This window comes from Mustela nigripes, chromosome 12, assembly GCF_022355385.1.
Source record: "Mustela nigripes isolate SB6536 chromosome 12, MUSNIG.SB6536, whole genome shotgun sequence".
Classification (NCBI taxonomy): domain Eukaryota; kingdom Metazoa; phylum Chordata; class Mammalia; order Carnivora; family Mustelidae; genus Mustela; species Mustela nigripes.
Window position 1 is genome coordinate 108,359,557 of NC_081568.1, and position 7,257 is coordinate 108,366,813.

Sequence of the window (7,257 nt, forward strand, 5' to 3'; positions counted from 1 at the left end):
TTAATTACAAACTGTATTACAAAGTTACAGCAATTAAAACCATATGGCATCAGCATAAAAACAGATACATAGATCAACAGAATAGAACAGAGAGCCCAGAAGTAAAACCATGCTTAAATGGCCAATTTATTTATCACCAAGGAACCAAAAATACACAGAGACTAAAGAATAAACTTTTCCGTAAATGGGGCTCAAAAATCTAGACAGCCACATGCAAAGGAGTAAAACTAGAACCATCTCTTACACAATACACAAAAATCAACTCAAAATGCATTAAAGATTTTAATGGAAACGCTAAAACTCCTAGAAGAAAGCATGCATAATAAACTTCCTGATGTTGATCTTGGTAATTTTTTTTTATTTGACACAAAAGGTTACAAGAGCAAAAATAAATAAGTGAAGCTATTTCAAACTAAAAAAACCTTTTGTGTGAAAAGGAAACCATTAACAAAGTAGGAAGGCAATGCAGTAAAGGGGAGAAAATGTTTGCAAATTGTGTATGTGATATGAGGTTAATATTTAAAATATATAAAGAACTCAACTCAAAAGCAAAAAAAAAATCCAATTAAAAATGGGCAGAGGAACTGCACAGACATTTTTCTAAACATACAAATGTCCAACAGATGCATGAAAAGATGCTCAGCACCACTAATTATGAGGAGAATGCAAATCAAAACCAACATGAGATGTTTTGAGAAACCAGTTAGAATGATGATTATTAAAAAGACCAGAATTTAAAAATAAATAAATAAATAAAAAGTTTTAAAAATTTAAAAAACATAAGAAGTAACAAATGCTTGGTGAAAGTGGCAAAAAAGAACCCCTTGTGCACTGTTGGTGAGGAATGTAAATTGATGCAGCCATTGTGGAAAACAATTCAAAACAAAAATTCAAAATAGAATGGTTATTTGATCTAGCAATTCTACTTCTAGGTTTTTATCCCAGAGAAATGTAATAATCACAATCTTCAAGAGATACTTGCATTCCCATGTACATTGCAGCTTATTGACAGCAGCTAAGAAATGGAAACATCTAAGTGTCCATCAACCACATGTGGTATATACATATAATGGAGTATTATCCAACTATAAAAGGAAGTAAATCTTCCTATCCTGCAACAGCATGTGTAGACTTTAATGGGGGCACTGTATTTAGTGAAGAAAGTCAGAAAGACAAAAAACATTGCATGGTATCTTACATGGTATCACTTGTGTGTGGAATCTTAACAAAAACAAAACAGAATTCACAGATAGAAAAAAAAGACTGATGGTTGTCAGAAACAGGGAATGGAGAGATGGCAAAGTAGGTGAAGTTGGCCAAACAGTACAAGTTTCTACTTATAAATAAGTCCTGAGGATACAATATACAGCCTGATGACCATAATTAACAATACTGTACTGTATATTTGAAAGTTGCCATGAAAATAACATCTTAAAAGTTCTTACCACATACAAACATTTGTAATTATGTCTGGTGATGGATATTAACTGAACATATTGCGATAATAGTTTTACAATATATACATTTATTAAATTATGTTGTAACCTAAAACTAACCACAATGTTATATGTCAATTATATCTCAAGAACAAAAATTTAAAATGAAAAAAGTGACAAATATTTGAGTTTATTTATATTCTTCACTGTTTAACTAATTTTCAAAATGTACATAATTATAATACAATTATCAAGAACATGATAATAATATTAAATAAACTAGAGATGCTACTCAAATATCACTAATTTCTCAACTAATATCCTTTTTATGTGCCTGGATCTTATAAAGGATTGTGCATTGCATTCAATTTTATTTCTCCCTTAATTTTATTTCTCCCCTACATAAAGCAAAGCTCTTCTGAGCCACTCAAACACCTTAAAAGTATAGAAAATTAATTTCATGTAATAAATAACCAACAGAAAAGTCATAAATTTCATGTAGAATTAATGATGAGAAAGAGAACAATATTCCAATCATGAATAGAAATCCACAGAATGAGCTACTTATCTGCTCATCTTATCATCTGCTTACAGAAGAGATGAAAACCATAGCCTACTATTTAAAAATAATCAAAAACTAATGTAAAAATGACAGATGCTAAGAGAAAGGAAGACGGCAATAGAGTTGGAGAACCCTAGGCTCACCTAATCCCATGAATACAACCAGCTAACTATCAAATTCTCCTAAATACCCCAGAAACTGAAGGTAGAGAAGAGGACACATGGAAGGTAGGAAGTACAAAGATGAGACCTGGGAAAGAAACAAAACACTGCCACTGGGGTGGGAAGGAAGCCATGATTGCACAGAAGGGAGAGAGAGACAGACTAACATACCAGGGACTGCATGGGGAAAACAAATCCCCATAGCACTTGGCTTTGAAAATGAGAGGGGCTGAATTTTATGAACTCTTGCAACCAGTGGGGTCTACATCCTGAAGTTTTAGTGGTCATCAAGAGCTTAGCTCAGATAGAGGTTATTAGGACTGCTCTTGGTGAGAATTCAGGGCAAAGAGCCCACAAACATATAGCTGGAAAACTGTGAGCAGAACAATGCCTGGGGCATACAGTGAGGAGGTTAGTTTCTCATCTTGAAGCATGTTCCAGAGAAGTAGTATTCATGGAGAGACCCCTCCAGGAACAAAGGAAATGGTATGTGCCACTTTTCCCCCCAACCCCTCAGCATAAACACAAGGCCACCTGCAGGAAACAGCACAGTGCGAACACTCATTACTTTACCTGCTTACACCAAGCCCTGATCTCTGGCATGCCCAAAGAACTGTCATTCCCAGTCATGGCTGGCCTCAGTCCCAGCACTGCAGATCTCCTCCCCCAGAAGACCAAAACAAATTCCTGCCAATATGATGTTTCCTGGACCAGGAGTTTTGGAAGCCCTGGTTCCAGTGGCAACAGTGGCAACTGGTCTCATTTCCCAAGAAGACCAGAGCATACCTAGTTAAAATGTACCACATTCAGACCAGGGACAAATCACTGCACGCAACGAGCAAAGAGAAACTCTGCAGATGACTGGACTGAAGGATAAAGTTGCCAGGACCCAGCAGCAGAGTGTACACAGCACATAATGGAAACACTTCTGGAAGCACCCGGCCCTGGGGTTAGGGGATGCTACACAGGAGGGCACTACAGGACCTCTTCTTTATAAAGCCATTATAGTGAGACCATTAACACAGAGATAATGGAATAACAGCAGAGACAGAGGGATCAGTAAATGAAATGAGAGATACCCTTAATGGGATTAATAACAGGTTGGAAGAAGAAGAAAAACAGATTAAAGACTTAGAAGATAGAATAATCAAAGTAATCAGGCTGAACAAAAGAAAGGAAAAAAGTATTATACAAAATAAGAATACACTTAGAGAATTCGGTGACAATTTCAAACATAGTAACATTCATATTATGGGAGTCCCAGAATAAGAGAAAATAGGACAGAGAATTTATTTGAAGAAATAACTTCTCTGAAAACTTTCTTAATTTGGGGAAGAAAACAGATACCCAGGTTCATATATCCAGATGCAGGAGGCACAGAGAATGCCCATCAAAATCAACAAAAGCAGACACACACTAAGAAATATTAATTAAATTAATTAAAATGTCAAAATATAGTGATAAAAATATTAAAAGCCACGATACAGAAGGAGACAGTTACATACAAAGGAAACCCCATAAGGCTATAGGTGGATTTCTCAGCAGAAATTTTTCTAACTAGAAAGGAGTAGCATGATATATTTAAAGTACTGAATGGGGAAAACCTGCAGCCAAGAATACTATATCCAGCAAGGCTATCATTCAGACAGAAGGAGAAATAAAGTTTCCCAGACAAACAAAAAACTAAAGGAATTTATGAACATTAATCCAGCCCTGAAAGAAATATGAAAGGTGACTCTAAGTGAAAAGCAAAAATAAAAAGTGACAGTATGGAGTTAGGAAACATAAAAGCAGTAAAAGTCAATATTTCTGTAAAAATCTGTCAAGGAACACACAAAATAAAAGATGTAAGATATGAGAACATATTTCTAAAATTTGCTGAGAAAAGGACTAAATAATGCACTCAAATTTAAATGACCATCAACTTAATATGGACTGCTACATGCAGAATATGTTATATACAAACCTAATGGTGACCACAAATCAAAAACTACTAATAAATGTGCAAAAAATAAAGAGAAAGAAATCCAAATATATCATTAAAGGAAACCAGCAGACCATGAAAGACAGAAGGACAAGAAAGGATCAGGGAAAATCTCCAGAAGCAACCACAAAATAGGTAATAAAATGACAAAAAGTAGATATCTATCAATAATTACTTTGAATGTAAATGGACTAAATGCTCCCATCAAAAGACATACGATGACAGAATGAATTAAAAACAAACAAAAAAAAGGAAAAAGAAATCTATATGCTATATACTACCTATAAGAGACTTATTTTAGATCTGAAGATACCTGCAGATCATGATAGAGGAACCTCTATCATGCAAATGGATATTAAAAGAAAGAGAGAGGACCACTACTTATATTGGGCAAACTTGATTTAAAACAAAGGCTGTAACATGAGACAAATAAGGATATTATATCATAATGAAGGTGACAATCCAACATGAAGATATAAAAATTATAAATATTTATGCACCCAACATGGGAGTACCCAAATACACAGAATAGTTAATAACAAACAAAAAGGAACTAATCACTAATAATACAGTAATAGTAGGGAACTTTAAGACCTCACATACATCATGGACAGATCATACAAACAGAAAATCAATAAAGAAACAACAGCTTTGAATGACACATTGGACCAGGTAGATTTAACATATATATTCAGAACATTCCATCCTAAAGCAACAGAATACACATTTTTTTTTCAAGTGTACATGGGATATTACCCAGAGAGATCACATACAGACCACAAAATAAGTCTCAAGAAATTCAATAAGACCAAAGTCATAGCACGCATCTTTCCTGACCACAATGCTATGAAACCAGAAGTCAATCATAAGAAAAGATCTGGAAAGAGCACAAATACATGGAGGTTATATGAAATGCTACTAAATAATGAATGGGTCAACCAGAAAATCAACGAAGAGGTGAAAAAGTAGATGGAAACAAATGAAAATGAAAACACAATAGTTCAAAACCTTTGGGAAGCTGCTAAAGTGGTTCTAAGAGGGAAGTTTATAGCAATACAGGGCTACCTCAAGAAGCAAGAAAATTCTCAAACAACATAATCTGAAATCTAAAGAGGAAATCTAAGAGTTAGAAAAATAACAAAACACAAAACCTAAGGCCAGCACCAGGAATTAAATAATAAGGATTACAGCAGAAATGAATGATATAAAAATAAAAGAAATAATAGAATGGATCAAGGAAAACAGGAACTGGTTTTTCAAAACATTATCAATAAAATTGCTAAACATTTAGTCAGACTTACCAAAAGAGAGAGGTAGAGAGAGAGAAAAGACCCTAATAAAATCACAAATGAGAGAAGAGTAATAGCAACCACCACAGATATACAATTATAAGGGAATATTATGAAAAGAATCTATCCCAACAAATTGGACAACCTGAAAGAAATGGAAAAATTCCTAGAAACTTTTCAACTGCCAAAACTGATATAGGAAGAAAGAGAAAACTGAACAGATGGATAATTGGCAAGGAAATTAAATCAGTAATAATAATAAAAAAAATCTCCCAACAAATAAAAGCCCATGGACTGGATGGTTTCACAGGCTTATTTCACCAAACCTTTAAAGAATAATTAATACCTATTCTTTTCAAACTATTCCAAAAAATAGAAAAGGAAAGAAAACTTCCAAATTCATTCTATGAGGCCAGCATTACCCTGATACCAAAACCAAATACCACACACACACACACACACACACACACACACACACACACAAAAGAACTAAACGCCAATATCTCTGATGAACACAGATACAATAATCCTCAAAAAAATACAAGCAAACTGAATCCAATAGTAGATTTTAAAAAGTCACCCACCGTAATCAAGTGGGATTTATTCCAGGCTCAAAAGAGTGGTTCAGTATTCACAAACCAATCAATGTGATACACCACATCCATAAGAGAAAGTTTAAGAACCTATGATCACTTCAATATATGCAGAAAAACATGTGACAAAGCACAACACCTATTCATGATAAAAACCTTCAACAAATTTTTAGAGGGAACATATGTCATAATAAATGTAATATATGAAAAACAGACAGTTACCAGCATCCTCAATGGGGAAAAATTGAGAGCCTTTCCCCTAAGGTCAGGAACAAGAACAAGGATGTCCACTCTCACTGTTTTTATTCAACATAGTACTTAAAGTCCCACCCATAGCAATCAGACAAGAAATAAAAGGCATTCAAATTGGCAAGGAACAAATAAAACCTCTACTATCTGCAGATGACATTATACTATATACAGAAAACCAGAAAGCCTCTACCAAAAAAAAAAAAAAAAAAAAAAAAAAAGGCTCTAACTGATAAATGAATTCACTGAAGTGGCAGGATACAAAAATCAATCTACAAATATCTGTTGTATTTCTATATACCAAAAATGAAATAGCAGAAAGAAATTAAGAAAACAATCCCATTTAAATTGCCCAAAAATAATAAGATGCAGAGGAATACACCTAACCAAAGAAGTGAAAGAGCCACACTCTGAAGACTATAAAACACTGAGGCAAGAAGTTGAAGAAGACACAAAGAAATGGAAAAGGCATTCCATGCTCATGGACTAGAAGAACAAATATTGTTAAAATATCTATACTACTCAAGCAAACTACACATTTAATACAATTCCTACTAAAACAACAACAGCATTTTTCCCAGAATGAGAAAAAATGATCCTAAAATTTGTATGAAATTACAAAAGATCTTGAAAAACCAAGACAATCTTGAAAAAGAAAAGCAAAGCTGGAGGCATCACAATTCTGGATATCTAATATATATATATATATTAGATATATAATATATATGTTATATATGTGTGTGTGTATATATGTGTGTGTGTGTGTGTGTGTATAATATATGTATATGTGTGTTTGTATATATATAGAGAGAGACTGATCCTGAAAAAGAAAACCAACACTCAAACAATGAAGCATAACATAAGTAACCAGAACTCCAGGAAAACTTCCTGACATAAAAGATGACCTGAGGCTACATACTCAGAAGACATTGCTAAAATCAACTGAGAATGGAAAGATAAACTATGAGATTCTGGAAAAAAAA